The sequence below is a fragment of the Hemicordylus capensis genome, chromosome 2 (assembly GCF_027244095.1).
Source record: "Hemicordylus capensis ecotype Gifberg chromosome 2, rHemCap1.1.pri, whole genome shotgun sequence".
NCBI classification, from domain to species: Eukaryota; Metazoa; Chordata; class Lepidosauria; order Squamata; family Cordylidae; genus Hemicordylus; species Hemicordylus capensis.
In genome coordinates, this window is record NC_069658.1 from 178,674,455 (window position 1) to 178,695,392 (window position 20,938).

Genomic DNA, 20,938 nt, shown 5'->3' on the forward strand with positions numbered 1-20,938 from the left:
GGAAAGCACTCAGGAGGGATACAACAGAGGGCAAGAGAAGGGGAACAGAACCCCAGGGAGAAGGAATAGCAGTAGTGAGTGGAGCGGAGGCAAGATAGCAGGGAAAGGTGTTTTATTTATTTTTTAAGCAGGGAGAAGCAGCAGCAGGAGCAGAAAGAAGGATAGCGAACAGAGGGGGGCAAATAAGTAGAACAGACAGGGAGAAGGCCAGGAAAAATCCAGGAAAAAGTAAGCTGTAGCGAGTGCTTTGGAGCAGAGGCAGGAACAGGGGTGCAGCTATAATTGAGCAGATGGGTTCAAAGAACCCGGGGTCCCCAGCTCCTGAGAGCCCCCTCTAGATCCACCCCTCCCTATCTATTATATTAATTCTCCTGGGTGTGCCTTGGAATGTGCGTCCCAGAGCCCAGCCGATTGGCTGGGCGGCGGACGTTCTTCATTGGCTGAGGCGCACCCAGGAGGTTTGGTTGCCGCCGCGGCAGCCTGGCCGTGGAGGCCAGAGGTGGTGGTCCTGGCCCGGCCATGGAGGCAAGGCCCAGGAAGGGGGAAAGAAAGGGGGGGAGAAATGGCAGTGGGGAGTAGAGGTGGCTGGGCCTGGAAGCAGAGACTGGGGCAGAAGGGGGAGGGAGAGGTAACCACCGGCCCCAAAGAGTGCACAGATGCTCTGTGCGGGGTCGGCTAGTTTTCTTTATTATCTCCCTCACTCTGAGAGGGGCCACCAGGGAGAGAGTGAACACAGGTCCCCTCACCCAGGAAATAAAACTGAGAGAATCCGCACACAAATTTTGGGTTAAAGGATCTTCAGTTAATTCTATTTCCTGCCCCCTGGCATGTCCTAACCCACACTGGGTGACCTCCTACACCAGCTGAGAACTCTGTAATTATTTTTTGCTGAAAGGAACTATCTGGATCTTAAAATGAACAAGCTGGGCAGCTGTCCTCATAAAACTGTACATATAGTGCATGTGCTCTTAATGCTGAAAGGTCACTCACCCACTTTGCTTAAAGTCAAAAGGTCACTCATCCACCTTGCTATAGTGATTGTAATCAGAAGAGCAGTTTTTGTTGACAAGTATTTTAATGGGACTATTTCCAGTGGCTCAAAGGTTCAAGAAATTTACTGAGATAAGATGAATGATAAGCTCAACTGCTTAATTGGCTCTTTAATTTGCAAGTATAGTTTTCATAAATGCTTCAAAAATTTCTTAGCCATTGGATCGGCAAAAAAGAGTCCCAGAATGGCAACTAGAGATCGCCACTCAACGTAATTCCAAAGATGTATTAGACAACCCCAAAGACTTTAAGCCTATTAGGTATCTAATATTAGGTCTCTCAGTATCTGCATATTACTACTTATTTATTACATTTCTATACCATCCATCCAAAAGCTCTGGGTAGAACACAGAGTAGCTGATTCTGAGATAATCTCCCTTTCAGTGGTGTAGAGACTGAGGGGCCATTCACCTACCAGGCAGGTGGGCAGGGGAAAGGCTTCCTAAACCATGTCCCCCAGCACCCCGATGATCATTGTTTGATGATCCCTGCTGCTCTGTACAATGGTCTCTGCGTCACACGCAATCGTGGACACGATCTCGGCAGCCAGGCTACAGTGCTGGGTTTAGCACTGCAGGACCACGAGGATCCATGAAGATCCTGGAGGTTCCCACAGGCAGTCAAGGCCAGGCTTGACAGCTCGTGAGAACTGCTTCTAAACCTTTTCCATTTAGCCACATGGGATTTCCTCGTTGATGGTTTTCTCTCATTAAACAATAACTTTTGTAAGAGTTTTTTGGACTCTGTCCCTATTATCCTTCATGCTAATAACTTGAGATTGGTTATGTCGTGATGTAGAACGTTCCAATTTTTCACTGAAAGAAGATCTAGTTCCTGAAGGAGTCTGATGTACTTCTTGCGGCACACTTTGAGAACAAATGGATACCATATTTGACTTTGTCAACCTGGAGTTATCAGGATGCAGCCCGTGCCAAGAAAGAGTATCTTGTTTACTACGCTAGTAATGGGTGGAAATGGTGGGAACATGTCATAGTTCTGTCCCAACTTTGTCCCAACTCCTCATGAAAGCATCCCCCAGAGAACCGGGAGATAAACCTGGAGATAGCTTTTCTTTGGTTGATGCCTGGTAATCTCTCTTTTGTAGTTTGGGATATTAAAATGGCAAGCCATTCAGACTTCTAAAGATTAATCAGACCCAGGAGTTTCAGTAAAATCTTTGGAAAGGTTTTGACAAAAGTAATGACTTTCTTTGTAAAAAAAAACCCAAAAAACTATTACGTTGTCTGCATATTACAACTATTGCCACAAATATTTATACGCCACTTTTAAAAAAAGCTCTCAAAATGGTTTACAAACAAACAAACAAATAAAAATAATAAATATAGTATCCCCAAAGAGCTCACACAGATAAACAAGGAATGCAAAGGAAACACCACCACCACCCACTGGAGGAAAGCTGTGCTGGGGTTTAATAGGGCCAACCAGGGAATATTGGATGGCATACTGCACTGTGTGATCAAACAACACACTATGGGAGCAGTACACCTTGCCTCTGCAAGCAGCACAGGTGTATTTTCAAGCTCTGCAGCAGCAAAGATGGGATCTCTCAATGTCAATGTTCAGAGGCATAACTAGGGAAAATAGCGCCTAGGGCAAGCACTGAAATTGCGCCCCTGTCCAAACAGGAATGATGGGACTTGTAGTCAACAATATCTGGAAATCCTTGTTAAAAGGAACACTGTACCATCTAGACATGGTTGTTGATCAAAACCTGAAAACATGAGCCATCTCTGTAAAAGACTTAGAACAACAGTCAGGAGTTATGTGAGGATTCCAAGTGTCATTTTCTCTGTCTCATCTCATTCTTTTTTTAAAAAAACATGACTTTGTCCTAGAGGATCACCTGCCCAAATCGCCACTAGCAAAATAGGGGAAGAAGGTGGTGGTGGTGGTGTCTATAAACCAGTGAATGATTCCTGCCAGCCTTTGTCTTATGATGACTGTTGGCTCATGATGGGGTATATGTGCATTCACCACACTAGTGCTTACTTTGACACCAAGAGGGAGGAGGATACATTAGTTTGCCACACTAGACAGAGGCATTTGCAACAGGAGCACACAGCCAAGTTCTGCCAGGTTCCCAAACCAGCCCCTGCCCGACTAAGAAATCATTGTAATTTGCCCCTTCCTGTCACAAGCAGTGTGCTGTTCTTTTATTATTGACTCTAACTCTCAAATATCCCAGTCATGGATGGAAAATTCAGGGTCAATTTACAAGAGACACATTTTCTACATGGAAGTTTCTTCTGTGCAGGTGTTGTGCAGAAACCCATGTGTAGTGACCGCCAGGGGCATAGCAAGGTTGAAATGGGGCAAGATGAGGTTTTAAAATGGGCCCCCAGCCCCTCAAAGTCCAGGGCCTCCACACATCCCATGCCCCCAAGGATTTAAGTCTGATATTTCAAAATAAGTATGCTGCCTGGAAATACATTTCACTGAATACACACATGCACACTTCACAATATATAGTGATATACATTGAGTACTATATATTTGTTCTACTTTTAATGCCTAGAACACACTAGCAACGCTAATTATTAAAATGGCCCCCTCGCTGCAGATTAGCAAAGGAGACTTTCAACCATGCAGGGTGAGCCTATGTTTGTTTTCTCAGAATTCTGAACAAATTCAGTAAAGTTTGATTCCAGGAGGTTTTTCACACGAGGCTTTTAAAGCACTTTAACACACATCTCCTCTGGAATGGAGGTGCTGCATTCACATGTTGGCCAGATTTACCCTGAAGTCCCTGCAAGTTATTGGAGAGCAGTTCACACACAAGAAAAATAAAATAAAATAAAAGCACAAGACATGCTTCACAGTTCTCACTCAGACCTTCTGGGTTGCAAAACAACTTGAACATAAGTGCATTTATATATGAATGAAAGAATGAATAAATATTTGTTCCATTTTTTCCACAAGAAAAATAAAATAAAATAAAATAAAAGCACAACACATGCTTCACAGTTCTCACTCAGAGAACTTCTGGGTTGCAAAACAACTTGAACATAAGTGCATTTATGAATGAATGAATGAATGAATGAATGAATGAAAATAAATAAATAAATAAATAAATAAAATATACTTGTTCCAGAAGTTTTTGTAATTTCCTGCCATGAAACAAGCCACTTATAGGCCTTTTTAGATAGTTTTTGTTTTTAAAGCCAGCACATTTTTTAGTCTGTTTCAAATTAAATACTCAGAGACTTCTCAGTCTCACCCCACCCCCCATATCAAAGCCCTATGGCAAGCAGATCCCTATATACGGGGGTAACCACAGAAAGGAATTCACAGCCTACCTTGCAAAAGCTGTGCTGGATGGTCTGGTCTGCTGCAGGGAGCTCTGCCAGCCTCCTTCCTGGCTTGCTGGGGCCTGCCCAGTTCAGGCTTCAAGGAGGCCTACTCCGAGGCCTCTCTGGAAGCCCTGCCCACCCGCCGATCAGCTGAGAGGCGGGGAGAGAAGAGCTCTGCAGTTTGCAGGCTGCTCCGATTCTAGGCCTCGCCGTCACAGCTGGAGGCAAGTGGCTGAGGGGCCCTGGGGCTGAGCAGGTGGGCAATGGGGTGGGGGTGGCAGGAACTGGCTTGGCACCCCCACCTCAGTGGTGCCTAGGGAATGTGCCCTACCTGCCCCCCCCCCCCCCAGTTCCACCTATGTCAATGTTGCATTGTACAATATGTGAGCCAATATTGAATGTTGAATGCCAGGTCGGTCAATGCAAAAACATCTCTCATCCACTATTTGATTGTGGTCAGCATGCTGACCTGGTATGTGTGACAGAGACCTGGTTGGATGAGCTGAGAGGGGTTGGTCTCTCTCAGTTCCGTCCTCCAGGTTTCCTGATCATGCAACAGCCCTGCCTGGAGGGTCGGGGGAGGGGGCGTTGCAGTCATCTTTCGAGAGACCCCATTTCCAGGTGCCTGGTCAGGCAATCTCGGAATTTTGAGTGTTTGTCCTTGGGGGTGGGCCTCCGAGACAGACTGGGGATTCTGCTGGAGTACCAACCACCTCACTGCACTTCAGTCTCCCTACCTGAGTTGGTTGAGGTGGTCTCGGAGGTGGCCTTGGGCTCCCCCAAGGGAATTTCAATGTCCACGCTGAGACCCCCCTAGTAGGTGCAGCTCAGGATTTCATGGCCTCAATGGCAACCATGGGCCTGTCTCAGCTGGTATTGGACCCTACCCACATGTCAGGACACACTCTGGATCTGGTTTTTGCCAATTGGGGAATAAATGATCTGGAGGTGGAAGAGTTTGAGATAACTCCCTTGTCATGGATAGATCATCTGGTGGGGATTAGTTTGACTGCTCCGCCTGCCCTCTGCAGGGGTGGTGGACTGATTAGAATGGTCCGCCTCCAGAGGCTTATGGATCCGCTTGGATTCCAGAAGGCCCTCGGAGAGTTTCCAGTGTCCAGAGCTGGTGACCTTGTCAAGGCCCTGGTTGATCTCTGGAATGGAGAGATGGCCCGGGCTGTTGATACGGTTGCTCCTAAACGCCCTCTCCGGCTTGGTGGAGCCCAATCTGCTCCTTGGTTTTCCTCGGAGCTTAGGGTGATGAAACAACTTGGGCGACAGCTAGAACTGTAGGAAGAGTCGTGCTGAATCCGACTGAACACGGGCTAGAACCCATTTTAGGGACTACTCTGTGGCGGTGGGGGCGGCGAAGAAACTTTTTTCTCCGCCTCCATTGCATCTGCTCAGTGCAGACCAGTGGAGCTGTCTCATGTAGCAAAGACATTGCTGAAAATATCCCCCCAGGTAATGGGGGAGGAATAATCTACAGCCCGTTGTGATTAGTTTGCATGTCACTATGCAGATAAAGTTGCTCGTATCTGTGCTGATCTGGACTCCAGAGTTTCTACAGTTACGGCAGACGTGCCTCTGGTACCATCTGGTCCTATTGTGTTGGAATCTTTTCAGTTGGTGCAGCCTGCAGATGTGGACAAGATCGAGGGCAGTGTGCAGGCGACATCGTGTGCTCTTGACCCTTGCCCTTCATGGCTAATAAAAGCTGCCAGGGAGGGAGCAGGCAGATGGTTGGAGGTTATTATTAATCCCTCATTAAGGGAAGGGAGGATGCCATCATGCTGCAAGGAGGTGTTGGTAAGACCATTGTTAAAGGCCTCCCTTGATTCCTCCAACCTGGACAACTATAGACCTGTCTCTAGCCTGCCCTTTTTGGGCAAGGTGATAGAGCGTGTGGTGGCATCCCAGCTGCAGCGGGTCTTGGATGATATGGATTATCTGGACCCTTTTCAATCGGGCTTCTGCCCCGGATATGGGACTGAAACTGCCTTGGTTGCTCTAGTGGATGACCTACGCCGGGAACTAGACAGGGGGAGTGCGTCCCTGTTGGTTCTGCTGGACCTCTCAGCGGCTTTCGATACCATCCACCATGGTATCCTTTTGGATCACCTCTCAAGTGTGGGAATCGGAGGTATGACATTGGAGTGGCTCTGGTCCTTCCTTGGGGGGGGGGGGAGGTCCAGAAGGTGGTGTTGGGGGACTACTGCTCAGCCCCGTGGCCATTGGCCTGTGGGGTCCCACAGGGTTTGGTCTTGTCCCCCATGCTGTTTAACATCTACATGAAACCACTTGGAGAGGTCATCCAGGGATTTGGACTGAGCTGTTAGCAATATGCAAATGACACTCAGCTCTATTCCTCCTTTGTCACCTAATCCTAGGGAGGCGGTGGATGTCCTGAATCGGGGGCTGGAGGCTGTGATGGGTTGGATGTGGGCTAATAAACTGAGATTTAATCCGGACAAGACGAAGGTAATGTTAGTCAGTAGGAGAGCCAATCGGGATGAGGAGATTTTACCGGTTCTGGATGGGGTCGCACTCCCCTTGAAGGAGCAAGTACGCAGCTTCGGGGTATTACTGGACCCAGCTCTGCTTTTGGAAGTTCAGGTGGAGGCAGTGGCCAGGGGTGCCTTTGCACAGCTTTGGCTAGTGCGCCAGCTGCGTCCCTTTCTCGAGAAGGCAGATCTGGTCACAGTTACCCATGCCTTAGTCATGTCACGGCTGGATTTTATGTAACACACTCGACATAGGACTGCCCTTGAAGAATATCCAGAAACTGCAGCTAGTGCAAAATGCGGCAGACGGGGTTTTGTCTGGAGATGCCCAGTGGGAGCATATCACTCCCCTTTTGAAAGAGCTGCACTGGCTACCAGTTTGTTTCCGGGTCCAATTCAAGGTGCTAGTTTTGACCTTTAAAGCCCTTAACAGTTTGGGCCCAGGATACCTGAGGGACCGCCTGCCCCCAAGGGTTGCTGCCCACTTGATGAAGTCATCTGAGAGGGCTCTGCCCATTGTCAGGTGCTGACAATGAAGGAAGCTCGGTTGTAGTGCACGCGGGACAGGGCCTTCTCTGTTACTGCCCCCAGACTTTGGAATGCTCTCCCAGTGGCTGTTTGCTCCTCGGTCTCCATCACGGCTTTTAGAAAACATGTGAAGACTTGGCTTTTTACTCAGGCTTTTATGTGATTGTCTCCATTGCTGCTTCTTTGTATACTGTATGGTATTTTTATGTATGTATTAAAAAAATTTTTTAATTAGATCTGTTTTTATATTTTAGCATATTTTAATTGTGTAATTTTTATAGTCTTGTTTTAACTTTTTCTAACTGCCTTGTGATTATTTTAATGAAAGGCGGTATATAAATTTAATTTGTAAACCGCCCTGATCCAATCAATCAATTAATCAATCAATATAACAATAAAATAAATAAATTTAACAATTAATAAAGTATTAAGAGTTCTGCATATATTTGAAGCAATATTTCAATTTTTAACAAAGCCTGTTTGAGCTGTATCCACCAATTTGTATATAAATATACAACAGTATTAGAAGCTGGGTGTTGGCAGGGAGGTCCGTTCCGAATGCAACCAAAGGCTTGTGGAACAGCAGAGCATGTCTGCAGGGTGAGGAAGGTAATGTTTGCTGCACTTCTCTCTCCAAAAGTAAGAATACTGTATGTCCTTAGCTTCTGGAAACATAGTCCTGAGGAGTGTACAGGAATATGCAACCCTCTGGCTTCCAGGAATATGTCCCAGAGGCTTGCACGGTTTTGAAGAACATATTCCTGGAAGCTAAAGAGCACTTTTGGAGGGACGGGAGAGCCACAATTGTTGCTTCACTCCCCCGTGTTGACAAATATTCTGCTGCTCCATAAACCTTTGGCTGAGCTTGGAGCAACCTTCATGCTGCAACGTATTGGCCAATATTAAGAACATAAGAACATAAGAACAGCCCTGCTGGATCAGGCCCAAGGCCCATCTAGTCCAGCATCCTGTTTCGCACAGTGGCCCACCAGATGCCATTGGGAGCCTACAGTCAGGAGTTGAGGGCATGCCCTCTCACCTGCCATTACTCCCCTGCAACTGGTACTCAGAGGCACCCTGCCCTTGAGGCAGGAGGTGGCCTACAGCCCTCCGACTAGTAGCCATTGATAGACCTCTGCTCCATGAAGTCATCCAAACCCCTCTTAAAGCCATCCAGGTTGTTGGCTGTCACCACATCCTGTGGCAGAGAGTTCCACAAGTGGATCACGCGTTGTGTGAAAAAGTACTTCCGTTTGTTGGTCCTAGACCTTCTGGCAATCAATTTCATGGAGTGACCCCTGGTTCTAGTGTTGTGTGAGAGGGAAAAGAATCTCTCTCTCTCCACTTTCTCCACACCATGCATGATTTTATAGACCTCTATCATGTCTCCCCACAGTCGTCTTTTTTCTAAACTAAAAAGCCCCAGGTGTTGTAGTCTTGCCTCATAGGAAAGGTGCTCTAGTCCCCTGATCATCTTGGTTGCCCTTTTCTGTACCTTCTCCAGTTCTACAATGTCCTTTTTAAGATGTGGTGACCAGAACTGTACGCAGTACTCCAAGTGTGGTCGCACCATAGTTTTGTATAAGGGCATTATAATGTTAGCCGTTTTATTTTCTATCCCCTTCCTAATGATCCCTAGCATGGAATTTGCCTTTTTCACAGCTGCCGCACATTGAGTCGACACTTTCAACGAGCTGTCCACCACAACCCCAATATCCCTCTCCTGGTCCGTCACCGACAGCTCGGATCCCATCAGCATATACTTGAAGTTGGGGGTTTTCGTCCCAATGTGCATCACTTTACACTTGCTAACATTGAACTGCATTTGCCATTTTGTCGCCCACTCCCCCAGGTTGGAGAGATCCTTTTGGAGCTGCTCACAATCTGTTTGAGATTTCACTACCCGGAAGAGTTTGGTATCATCTGCAAATTTGGCCACGTCGCTGCTTACCCCTACTTCTAGATCATTTATAAATAAATTAAAAAGCACTGGTCCCAGTACAGATCCCTGGGGGACCCCACTTCTTACTTCCCTCCATTGTGAAAACTCTCCATTTATACCTACCCTGTGTTTCCTGTCTTTCAACCAGTTAGCAATCCACACATGTACTTGTCCCTTTATCCCATGACAGCTAAGTTTCCTCAGGAGCCTTTGATGAGGAACTTTGTCAAAAGCTTTTTGGAAGTCCAGGTAGACTATGTCAACTGGATCACCTTGATCCACACACTTGTTGACACTCTCAAAGAACTCCAAAAGGTTGGTGAGGCAAGATTTACCTTTGCGGAAGCCATGCTGGCTCACTCCCAGCAGGGCCTGTTCTTCTAGGTGCTTTACAATTTTATCCTTGAGGATGCTTTCCATCAATTTGCCTGGAACGGATGTTAGGCTAACTGGATCCCCCTGGATCCCTTTTTGAAAACCCGGTGTTACATTTGCCACTCTCCAGTCCTCTGGTACAGAGCCCGATTTCAGGGATAAGTTAAATATTTTAGCAAGAAGGTCGGCAATTTCACATTTGAGTTCTTTGAGGACTCTTGGATGGATGCCATCTGGCCCTGGTGATTTGTTAGCTTTCAGTTTTTCCAGACAGTTTAGAACATCATCCCTTGTCACTTTTATCCGACTCAGCTCTCTAGCCTCCATCCCTAAAAAGCCTGGTTCAGGAACAGGTATATGCTCAGTATCCTCTGCCGTGAAGACAGATGCAAAGAACTCATTCAGTTTCTCTGCAACCTCCATATCCTCCTTAATAATCCCTTTCACTCCCTCATTGTCTAATGGCCCAACCGCCTCCCTGGCAGGTTTCCTGCTTCTGATGTACTTAAAGAAGTTTTTGTTATTCCCCTTGATACTTTTGGCTAAATGTTCCTCAAACTCTCTTTTTGCCTCCCTTATTGTCCCTTTGCATTTCTTTTGCCAGAGTTTGTGTTCCTTTCTGTTCTCTTTGTTTGGACAGGCCTTCCAATTTCGGAAGGAAGTCTTCTTCCCTTTTATGGCTTCCTTGACGGTACCCGTTAGCCATGCTGGCATCCTCCTGGACTTAGTGGTACCTTTCCTCCTTTTAGGTATACAATCTAACTGGGCTTCTAGTATTGTGGTTTTGAGTAAACTCCATGCACTCTGGAGCGAAGTGACTCTCCTGATTTTCCCCCTCAGCTTTTTTTTCACCATACTCCTCATTTTGGAGAAGTTTCCTCTTCTGAAATTCAAAATGTCCGTGTTAGACATCCTTGGTGATTCTCTCCCCACATGTATGCTGAATTTGATGGCACTATGGTCACTGTTCCCTAAAGGGTCGATGACACTGACATCTCGCACCAGGTCCTGGGTGTCACTCAGAATTAGATCTAAGGTCGCCTTCTCTCTGGTTGGTTCCATGACCAACTGTTCTAGGGCACAGTCATTTAGCGTATCTAGAAATTTGACCTCTTTGTCCTGACTTGAATGTGAATTTACCCAGTCTATGTGTGGGTAGTTTAAATCACCCATTATTACAGCCCTGCCTCTCCTTGACACCTCCCTGATTTCCTCCTGCAACTCCCAGTCACTATTATTTGAACATGACGCTAAACTACAGGTTCTTATCTTAACATCTTGCTTTAATAAAGTTATAGGCCTGTAAGAATCTCTCTGTGAAGTATCTTTCCCAGGCTAAGAAAGAACTATGATTCTAGCTTCAGTCCAAGAACCCAGACATGCATATGTACACATAATTATATTTATTAAGTTTAATAAGGAATCCGGAAGAGAACCAAAGAATGTTTTATAATATTCTGCAATAAATTAATCAGGACCCAGGGATTTATTGTTTTTCAGTCTCCAGATTTTTTTCTTTCTTTCATGCAGAATAATGGGTTCCTGAAGACAGTTCACATGATTTGCTGATAATTTGGGGATTTTGAAAATAAGTTTGGGTTGTGGCAAGTTGGGTGAGTGCAATTTTTTGTAAAAATAGAAAAAAATGTAATAATGTATTGAGGTTATTTTTTTAATTTCCTCAATCTTTCAGATGTGGAACTATATCACTTGTTTGCTTTTTCCTTTGAGTATATACTACTCTGTTTTAGTGAGCACCATATACTACTCAAATAAATCAGTTAACTGGATTTATTTCCAGATTTAAACATTGTTGTAAATGATGCAGGGACGTTTCAGTATTACCACAGTTTAAAAGATCAAGTTGTTTCCTAGCTGCAGTCAATCTCCTATCAATCACTTTCAAACCAGGCCTTTTATGTTCGCCCTCTAACAATTTAATCTGATTCTCTCTTTTTAGCCTTCTTTCCTTAAAGAAAGCAAGTTTCCTTAAGGAAAGTAAGCTTATGCGATCACTCGGCATTCAGTGAGGCTGTTCTCATGAGAACTGCCAGGATGCACATGGATCCCGGCAGCGCTGTGGCACCAAACCCAGTGCAGAAGCCCAGCTCTTAGCCCAGGTGAAGGGCACAAACATGTTTTTAACCTGGCTGCTGGGACCATGTGTCAGTGCGAGCTGCTTGTAATCCCTCAGTGCATGGGAAATCCCCTAATTCACCACACTCAGTGCGTGCTGGGATACCAGAGGCTGGCACAACAAGTCTCGGACTTGGAGTGATCCACACTGATTTCCGCTGCAAAGAGCAGTGCTGATTGTGTGGAAGGCAGGGTGGTCATTGGGGGACAGGGGGAAGGCAAGGTTTGCGAAGCTTTCCCCCCACATCCACTTGACTGGTTGTGTGAATGCCCCAATGTGTATCTCCGTGTGTCCATAGACTTATGTTTACTGTGAACCGTGAACCAGATGGACAATTGACTTGATTAAGCATAACTGTTCTTATGATCTTACTATCACACTATTGTTCCCAGGGTGAATCAAATTCCTGAAGGAGCATCACTCAGCTCCGCTCTGAGTATTTTTCAACTTGCCAGAACTTTGGTAGTTTTCTCAAACCACAGCATCATCGCTTTCCAGCTCTCTCAAGAGGGAGGCCCAGCTCCCTCTCTTTGCAACCCATCAAAAGGGAGCCCCTTCCGGGACATCTTGTCAACTACATGCTACCGACTCCTCTCAACGGCATTTCCACACAACAGGTCTGGGCATAATCAACTCCAGGAATTTCCATTCAAGGATTCTGGGCTCCTTTCAGGTTTTAACTGTTTCAGATTAGAAGACAACATTTGACAACGCCAGTGGTTCCAACCTCCATCAAAGCCATTTGACTTGAGCAAAGGCTGACCCATTTGCTGCCTTGATGCTCATGCACAGAGTTGTGCTGCAGAATAGCAGGCAAAAGCCTGGGTGACAGGTGAGGATCTCAGACACTCTATGCTGTGAGTGTCTTAAGTGTTGTGCCCTACAAATGGCAATGTTGTCAAGAAACCTGCAGATACAACTTCTTTTATTGGTATCCCTATAATATGTGTTCCTCCAGCCAAGTGTCGTGAGGCAGGTGCAGAACTTGGCATGAAAAGTGGAAGCCTGCCATCTTCAGGATGGCTGTCAGTTCTTTATCCTCCCTATGACTGGGAGGGTTCCCAGGGAAATCTGGGAAAGGCTAATAGGCTGTTGGGGAGTGACTGCATCCTGCATAGACACCTCAGCATGGCTACAATGATTGATGAGCACTCCCTCAATTGTGCCTCTTAAGCCCATCTTCATACAGGAAACCCCACTTGTGTGATCGCAATGAAAGTGTTTGAAGGAGCAAGGGTTAACAGTTTTCCTCCAGCTTGTGTACAGGCTATTCCCCCTCCCGCCCACTATTCCAAACAAGAGATAAATGCAGGGAAAGGAGATATCTTCCCTCTAGAACATGGCCCTGCTGACTGGGGAAGGGATGGGCGCACCCCAGCTCATACACAGCCTCTTCCTCATCCTCTTGGTCCAAGTAGTTCTCTCCCAGCTCGCTCAAGATGAGAGCCCGATGATGCAAAAGACGGAGACTGGGACCCAAGATTCACCTCCAAGACTTCTAGGTATGACAATCACCTGGACATTTGTAAGCGACTCCTGCAATGCTGGGGAAGGGGGTTGGCGGTGGAAGTCGGTATGCCATTGGCAGACTAGAAGTGGTGAAGGCAAGGTCCTAGAATTAAGCAGCCGAGCTTCAAATCCCTGCTCTTCTGCAAACTCCTTGTGTGACCTGAGCATGCTACTATTGCCTAACTGCACAAACAGTTGATAGAGCACTAACAAAACAATGTACAGTCCAAGGATTCTTGGATCACGAGCATTCACATGTGATCCGAGAGCTGGCCCATAGCATCCTCTATGCTAATGCAAGAAATGGTGCACCTTTTGAGCTGTGAGACATGAATGCTGGCAGCAGTAAGATTATCTTGGGCTGGCTCTGAATGGCCCTTACAACCACAGGTCTAAAAAAAACAAAAAACAACAACCATATGATGAAGGCTGCCAGGCACTCCAAGAATCCAGTGACTATTATGCTCATAAAGCTGGTTTGTTATTTGACCACAGTAGCTGAGGGTGGGGAACTATGGCTGGTGTGCCTACATGCTCATGCAAATACAAATAAACGTGCACACAGCATAATGTTATTTTCAAAAATAAAAGCGTGAGAAAGTTGAATGTAAGGGAACATCACAGCAAATTAGCTTATTTTATATGCTTAGAATTTTAATAGTTTAATAGCTACCCTCTCTAAGGGTAGCAGACTTTTGGTATTAGATTATAGCTCTTTTATTATATACAGGCCGGAGGTAGCCACACCTCCAACTCATGCTTACAGGGCTACTCCTGTCTCCTGCAATATTCCATGCTGCCATTTTCAGTACTGCTTAAAAGTACAACGTTAAGACTTATTTCATGCATTGAAGTGTCAATCATCATGGTAAAGCCAGGAAGGGCAGTTTGTACTTAGCCTAGTATTATCGACTCCAATAGAGAGTTGTTCTCCAAGACCTTTGAGTATGGGAAATTCCCATTCAAATGCCAGGGACTTCTCAGAGTGAAAACATATGATCTGTCACTGAGCAATGACTTCTCTGTGGATGATGCTCCATATTGATGTGGTTGATGTTCCATGTTAATGCTCTGTGTAGAGAGAAATACAATCTGGATTTTCTGCCCCCTGGCATCAAAATATCATAGGCAGGCCCAAACTATGTTCTTCCAACCAAACTATTAGCGATAGCTTGCCTCTGCTGAGACTGTAAGCCATTATATTCAAATAAGTTTGTAAGCTACCTTGAAGACCTAAATGGTTTAAAGCAGTGGTTCCCAACCTGGGGTCCCACAGGTGCTGCAGAACTACAAATCCCAGCATCCCCAGGTACAATTTATTGTGCCTGGGGATGCTGGGAGTTGTAGTTCAGCCACATCTGGAGGACCTCCTGTTGTGAACCACTTGTTTAAAGGTTTGTTAAACAAGTAACTAACTAACTAACTAACTAACTAAATAAATAAATAAATAAATAAATAAATAAATAAAATGCACATGGATGTGTTATATGCAGATTCCAGGCAAAAGTCCATTCTCTTCCTGCTCACTGCCTTGTGCCTTCCCAGTTCCCAGAGAGTATGTGGCCTGACCTCCATATCAATAACAGTTCCATTTAGGGCCAAAATCTACCACAGGTTAATCCAAGAATTATTCCCGAATCAACAGCAGGTTATGTAGAGTGCCAATGATCTGTGCATTCTTCCTCTTGTCTTGTTTCAGAAATACACACTTCCAAACAAGGAGCTCTGACTGCAGAAGGCCTCTGGAACAGCCCTTCAAGCCTCCTATCAAGGTTGCTCCCCAGCCCAGCCGGGAATCACCCAAAGTGGAGCACATGGATGAGGGATGAGGAGGGAGAGTGCCCTTTACAAAGCCATGTCATTTTTATCAATGACCTGGGCTTAGGCTACAAATCTGAAGAGCTCTTTAAATTCAATTACTGCAGTGGGCCACCAACTGCACAACCCAAGGCCACCAACTATGACCTCGTACTGTCATTTCTGTTGAAAGGAGGTGAGATCTCATCCTTGGGAGACCCCTGCTGTCAGCCCACAGACTATGAGAATATAGCCTTTATGGACGACAGATTCAAGTGGCAAGTGGTGCAGCGGATCTCAGCCACTGCCTGCAGCTGTGTGGGCTGATGGCCTGGGGAGACCATTTGCATCACCCCTTGCCCAAGTTGATCTTCTTTGCGCTCTCTCTCTCTCTCTCTCTCTCTCTCTCTCTCTCTCTCTCTCTCTATATATATATATATATATATATATACACATACACACACACAGAATGATTTGCCCATTTTTCCTATTAGTGTGCTGAGGTGATCAGTCCCAGACTTGCATTAAGAAAGAAAGAAAATGACTGACATGTAAGTAGTCAAATATAATAAAGACCAAGCAAGGACACACACCGTCTTGAGTTCTGGGGTTACTGTCAATCATTGGGAGCAGAGGTTCTTTGCTAGCTTTCTACTAGCGATGGCTGGATTCTTCCTAGCTGGATGCCCAAAGTCAATCAGCATTGCGAACCAGGCAACCGGAGGTTCTAGCCAAAAGGTCCCTGACAGAACCTCAACAATTCCTCTACTATTTCTCATTCTTGTCTCGGTGCCGGATAAACTACTACCACCATCCTGAAGCCCCCGAGCCTGAACACAAGCTTACTTACAAAGGAAAAGAAATGTGTGTGTGTAAGAAGGGTGCCAAGGGTTCTTCAACCACCCCAACACCACAAGCTTCACAGACCTTTTTCTAGCAACAGGGGGTGGCCATCACTTTCACTCCCCGCTTGTGAACTTACAGACATGCACCTATCTGGCCATGAGGAGAAGCAAAATGCTACACTACACAGACCTGTAGTTCTTGTTTCCTTAGTGATTGGAGCATAGTCTGCATGTTTGATATCCAGAACCCAGGACTAATACTGGGAGGGGAATGAACCCAAGACGTTTTTGTAAGGGTGATGGTGAAAGGAATTCAAGGAGAGATAAGAAAATCAGTACCTATTAGCAATGATAGCTAAACAGAACTTCCATGTACAGAGGCAGTGTATACCAGATTACATAAACACATAGGGGACAGCTGCTGCTTTCATTCCCTTAGTTATGAGCCTTCTTAGAGGCATCTAGGAGGCCACTGAAGGAAACAGGATGCTGCTGGAACCTTGGGAAGCTAGCTCTTATGTAGTGTAGTGGTTAGAGTGTTGGACTAGAAGAACCAGGAAGACCTCAGTTCAAATCCCCATTTAACCATGAAATTCACTGGGTGACTCTGGGCCAGTCATGTATATCACAGCCTAACCTACCTCACAGGGTTGTTGTGAGAATAAAAAAAAACCATGTAGACCGCTCTGAGCTCCTCAGAGGAAGAGCGGGATATAAGTGTAAAAATAAAATAAAATAAAAATTACCTGAGTGAGAGATCAGTGCTCCAGCAGCAGATTCAGCTGATCCTGTGGATTCTGTTCACTGATCAGGCGCATCACGCTAGAGGACAGAAGAGACAGGCCTGCAACGGTGCAGCCACAGAACTGGCAAAGGGAAATTGGAAGAGCTGTAAACACAACTTGCCCTAATGCCAGCAAGACAAGTACACCCAAGTCTCATAGACACAGCCACCCCATAGTAGCCCGTTAATACCACCAAGAGGGTGGGTGGGCAAGAAACACTAAGGAAATGGAGGGTGGGGAGGAAGAACCATGGTGATCCAGGGAGACACAACATTTGTAACTAGGGCACATATTTTTCCATGCTCAAACCGTTTTGACACTGTCAAGACACAACAGCACAGCTTTTTGGGAGTAGGCAAAATTTGCAACAGGGCATCCTGGAGATGAGGTGCTTTGTTGTGGAACAAACCTTCGGAGACAAGTCTCCTCCATCAGATACAAAATCCTTTCCATCAGAAAGCTGAGAGGTCAGAGTGTGAGAGTTCGACCTAGTTCCCACTGAGATGCTAAACTTGCATTTGGGCTGTACCACTTCAGACTGCAGGTAGGTGGGAGCTCATGTAGCTGAATTCTCCTCCAGATAAAAAAAAAGTTCTCCCCATATAGGAAACAAACTAGTTTGTCAGGGAGATGAGGAAGACCTTTTCTTTCCGACATACTAGTGTCCAAAATGCAGGGAACCAACAGACCTGTTCAACCAATCATGTGACCCTCCACTTGCCGTCTAAAGTAGTTCAACCCAGACTTAGGTTTACTACTTCAGTAGGAGCTGGACTCTAACCTCTAAGGGTCCATAGCTCTGTTCAAGTGTGTAGCAGCAACTGCAGTTCTGGAGAAGATCCACCTGACTCAATGCCAGGGCTCAGAATCCACACTGTCTCCCTCCCAAACCTACATTCAAGAGTATCCCTGCCATTCATGGTCGGGGGCGGGGGGGGATCCCCTCCCTCACATATCACTACCATTGTTGCTGCAATATCCCATTTTGCTGGGCCAAGGAGAGGGGGAAACCATCACATTATTTTTCTGGACAATGGTAAATCCTGAGAACTCCAAGGACGGATCAGATTAAGGGCCCATCCGGTTTCCCACAGCTGCCAGTCAGATGCCTCTGGCAAGTCCACAAGCAAGGGATAAAGACAACCCCACTCCCCTCGCCTGACCCCTTTCCTAGTTTTCAGAGCTACACCGCCTCGGAATCTCTTTCATTTTGCCAACATGGCTAACAGACCTCTCTTCTCCAGATATTTGTCCAAACTCCTTTCAAAGACATCTCAGTCAGTGCATCTCGTGGCATAAATTGAGATGCTATAAATTAAGTGATGATGAGTGAAGTAATGTTATCTTTTGTCTTTCCTGAATTTACTGTCAGCTTCATTGGATGACACCCCCCACACCCACCCCATGTGCTAGCATTATAAGAAGACAAATTCTTTCCACCCACTTGGTGGAGAACCAACACAACTGACCTGCTACAATAGGCAGATAGCAACCACAGCATCCAGCCACTTGCTGTTTCCTGCAAGAACCCTGCTTACAAGCCACACATCTCATTTTTTCAACCTGAAAGACCTGTCCTGCTCCTCCCAGGGACATTCCGGATTACATGCTACAACAGTTTCACAGCGTATCCACGAAGTGTGCTTCCCACCTACCTGTGTTTGTACACTGCAGTGGCTGCACTGACAACAAGGTGCTGTTCACAAATCTGATGCTACCTTTCGGTTTTATTTTTGTATTTCAGTGTTATAATGTTGCATATGCATGGCAAAAAATAGCTGTACTTTCCCATTTTAGGAGGGCTGTTCTGCTGTGTAATGTGGGGTGCACAGTTCATTTAGCAACTTGACTATTTATTTTTTAATAAAAAATTAGTGCACCCCACCAGATCAGTGCACTTGAGTGATTCTGTGTAGATGGGAAATTCTCCTGTGCAAGTCCTGTAGAAATTAATGGGATTTTGTGTGGAAAAACTTCCCAGTGGATTGTGTCGCTTGTGTTAGGTAGGTCTGTCTGCTAACTGCTCTGTTGCCTTGAAACTTAAAATTCACTGCTTCCGTTTGCCCTTCTACAAAATGCCACATTAGGTCTGTAAGATTAAAAGCAATGTCTCATAAATGAATAGGCGCTGGAGATGAATTGGGGAGAGGTTGCAGGTTGGTGCACTTGGGTGATTCTGTGTAGATGAAATCCATAGAGTTGATAAACGCAAACCCTTATTGAAAACAACAGCAATTCATTTATTTGAGTCACCCTGTGGATGTATTTTTTTATTTTATTTTATTTATTTAACCTATTTTTATACCGCCCAAAACTTGCATCTCTGGGCGTAAGTAGTGCACCCCCTCCGTCAGAAACCTTCAGTTCAGGTACGCCATAGAGATTTTGTCTGTGTGCACATACATTTAAATATTACAGTTTTGAGACAGGCACCAATTACTGACTTAACATCCAGATGAAGTTACTCATGAGTACTCCCACTGGAATTAAGAAAAAATAATTGAAACTAATCTCACTAGAACTGCTTATGAGTAGCTTAATCGAAATGTAAGCCATTGGCTGGAGTTGCCCATCACATAGCTGTAACATTTTACTCATAAGGAGTTACTCAAAAGCAGTCTTATTGAAATGAATGGGGAATGTTTACTTGTCAGAAACCCTTGCCAATCTATTCAGAGACCTGTAGATCCCAATCTCTGTTTACGGCATACCCCTGATATGCAGGGGCATATCTAGGGTGGGGCAGGCAGGGCACGTGCCCCGGGCACCACTTGAAGGGGGGCGCCATTCATAAAAATTAAAAAAAAATTAAAATGGCTGCCAAAAACAAAATAGCCACCATTTATGCTCAGATGGCCTCTGTGAGGCCCTAGGCCATGCCAGGCCTTGCAGAGGCCATTTGAGCATGTGCAGTGGCCATTTTGTTTTCAGCGGCCATTAAAAAAATATTTTTTTTTAAACGGCCACCACACATGCTCAAATGGTCCCTGTGAGGCCCTAGAGGCCAGCAGCGGGAGGGGGAACCTTTGCAGACCCCCCCACACATGGCCTTTAGGAAGCCCCCCAAAGGGGCTACAGGTAATTTTATATATATATATATATATATATATATATATATATATATATATATATGTCACTGTAGACATACTTAGTTTGGCACTAAGTACAGAGAATCAGGGCTTGTGTATACTGAGCTGAAGCCTATGAGCTAGGATTGTATTCATTTGCTCTTACTTTGCTTCTTGTGATAAGTGAGTTAAATGTGATGTCTTAATAATATGGCTATTAATGGTGAGTTTGTCTTTGAATCAGTGTGAAATTCTTAGTATTAAAGCCCACTGGGAGTTTCTTGCTCTCTTTTATTTTAATTGTCTTTCTGAAATACTAGACTATATTCCAAACAGAGACACAGTTTACTCTGCATATCCTTTAATTATTTTCAGAGTATCTGGGAAAAGCCAAATTCTCCATTTATTTTTAAAACTTATATAATAGCTATGCTACAATGCATAGTAGAGAATTAGACAGGCACTTCTGTTTAGTTTTCCAAGTACACCTCCACATAGTATTTGGGTATTTCATGAGCCCCAGCATACTGAAATTCATAGTTTTCCAGCATTTTTTTGTTCTGGCTACGTCCACTGCTAAATAGTTTTTGAAACATTAAAAGATTAACAAGCTTGACTTGTATTTTTCAACTGATATTATGGTAAAGTTATCTGAAAGATGGGTGTCAGATGTTTGGACAGGGAGCGAAATTTCAGTGCTTGCCCTAGGCGCTATTTTCCCTAGATACGCCTCTGTATGTGGGTTTTTGGCAGTGTTCCCCGAGGTCAGATTGCTGGCAGGACAGCCAGAAGGGGGGACAGCACTTAAATTTCTGACCATCCTTTCCCTGGAATGGCCCACTGACCTGACAAAGTTACTCCTTCTATTCCTCACCATCACTGGGATAGCTGCCCCACATTCAAAGGCGCCCCCTGTTTCCCTATCTTCAGATGAACCCAAACGCATTATAGTAATTAAGTAGAAGGAGATCAGCTTTTTTCTTTCCTAAAATCAGATGTTTTTACTCCTCACTCTGCTACATTAAAAAATGTGCAGTTCCCAACAATCTGAAGAAGTAATGTCCTCGTCCCTTTGCACACTGAAGCA

General features: G+C 45.3%; 1 protein-coding gene across 3 annotated transcripts in view; it reads right to left on the reverse strand.

The window, feature by feature from the left end:
• The window catches only part of LOC128345920 (afadin- and alpha-actinin-binding protein-like), an 88,946-nt gene that overhangs the window by 24,326 nt on the left and 43,682 nt on the right, over positions 1-20,938 (reverse strand). For 2 of the 3 annotated variants that reach the window (XR_008316702.1, XR_008316703.1), the window contains exon 14: positions 16,745-16,864. The gene's annotated coding sequence lies outside the window, so the exon portion shown is untranslated. Of the gene's footprint in view, positions 1-14,037; positions 14,428-16,744; positions 16,865-20,938 lie in introns of those variants that run through there. The other variant, XR_008316701.1, reaches the window with a different exon arrangement.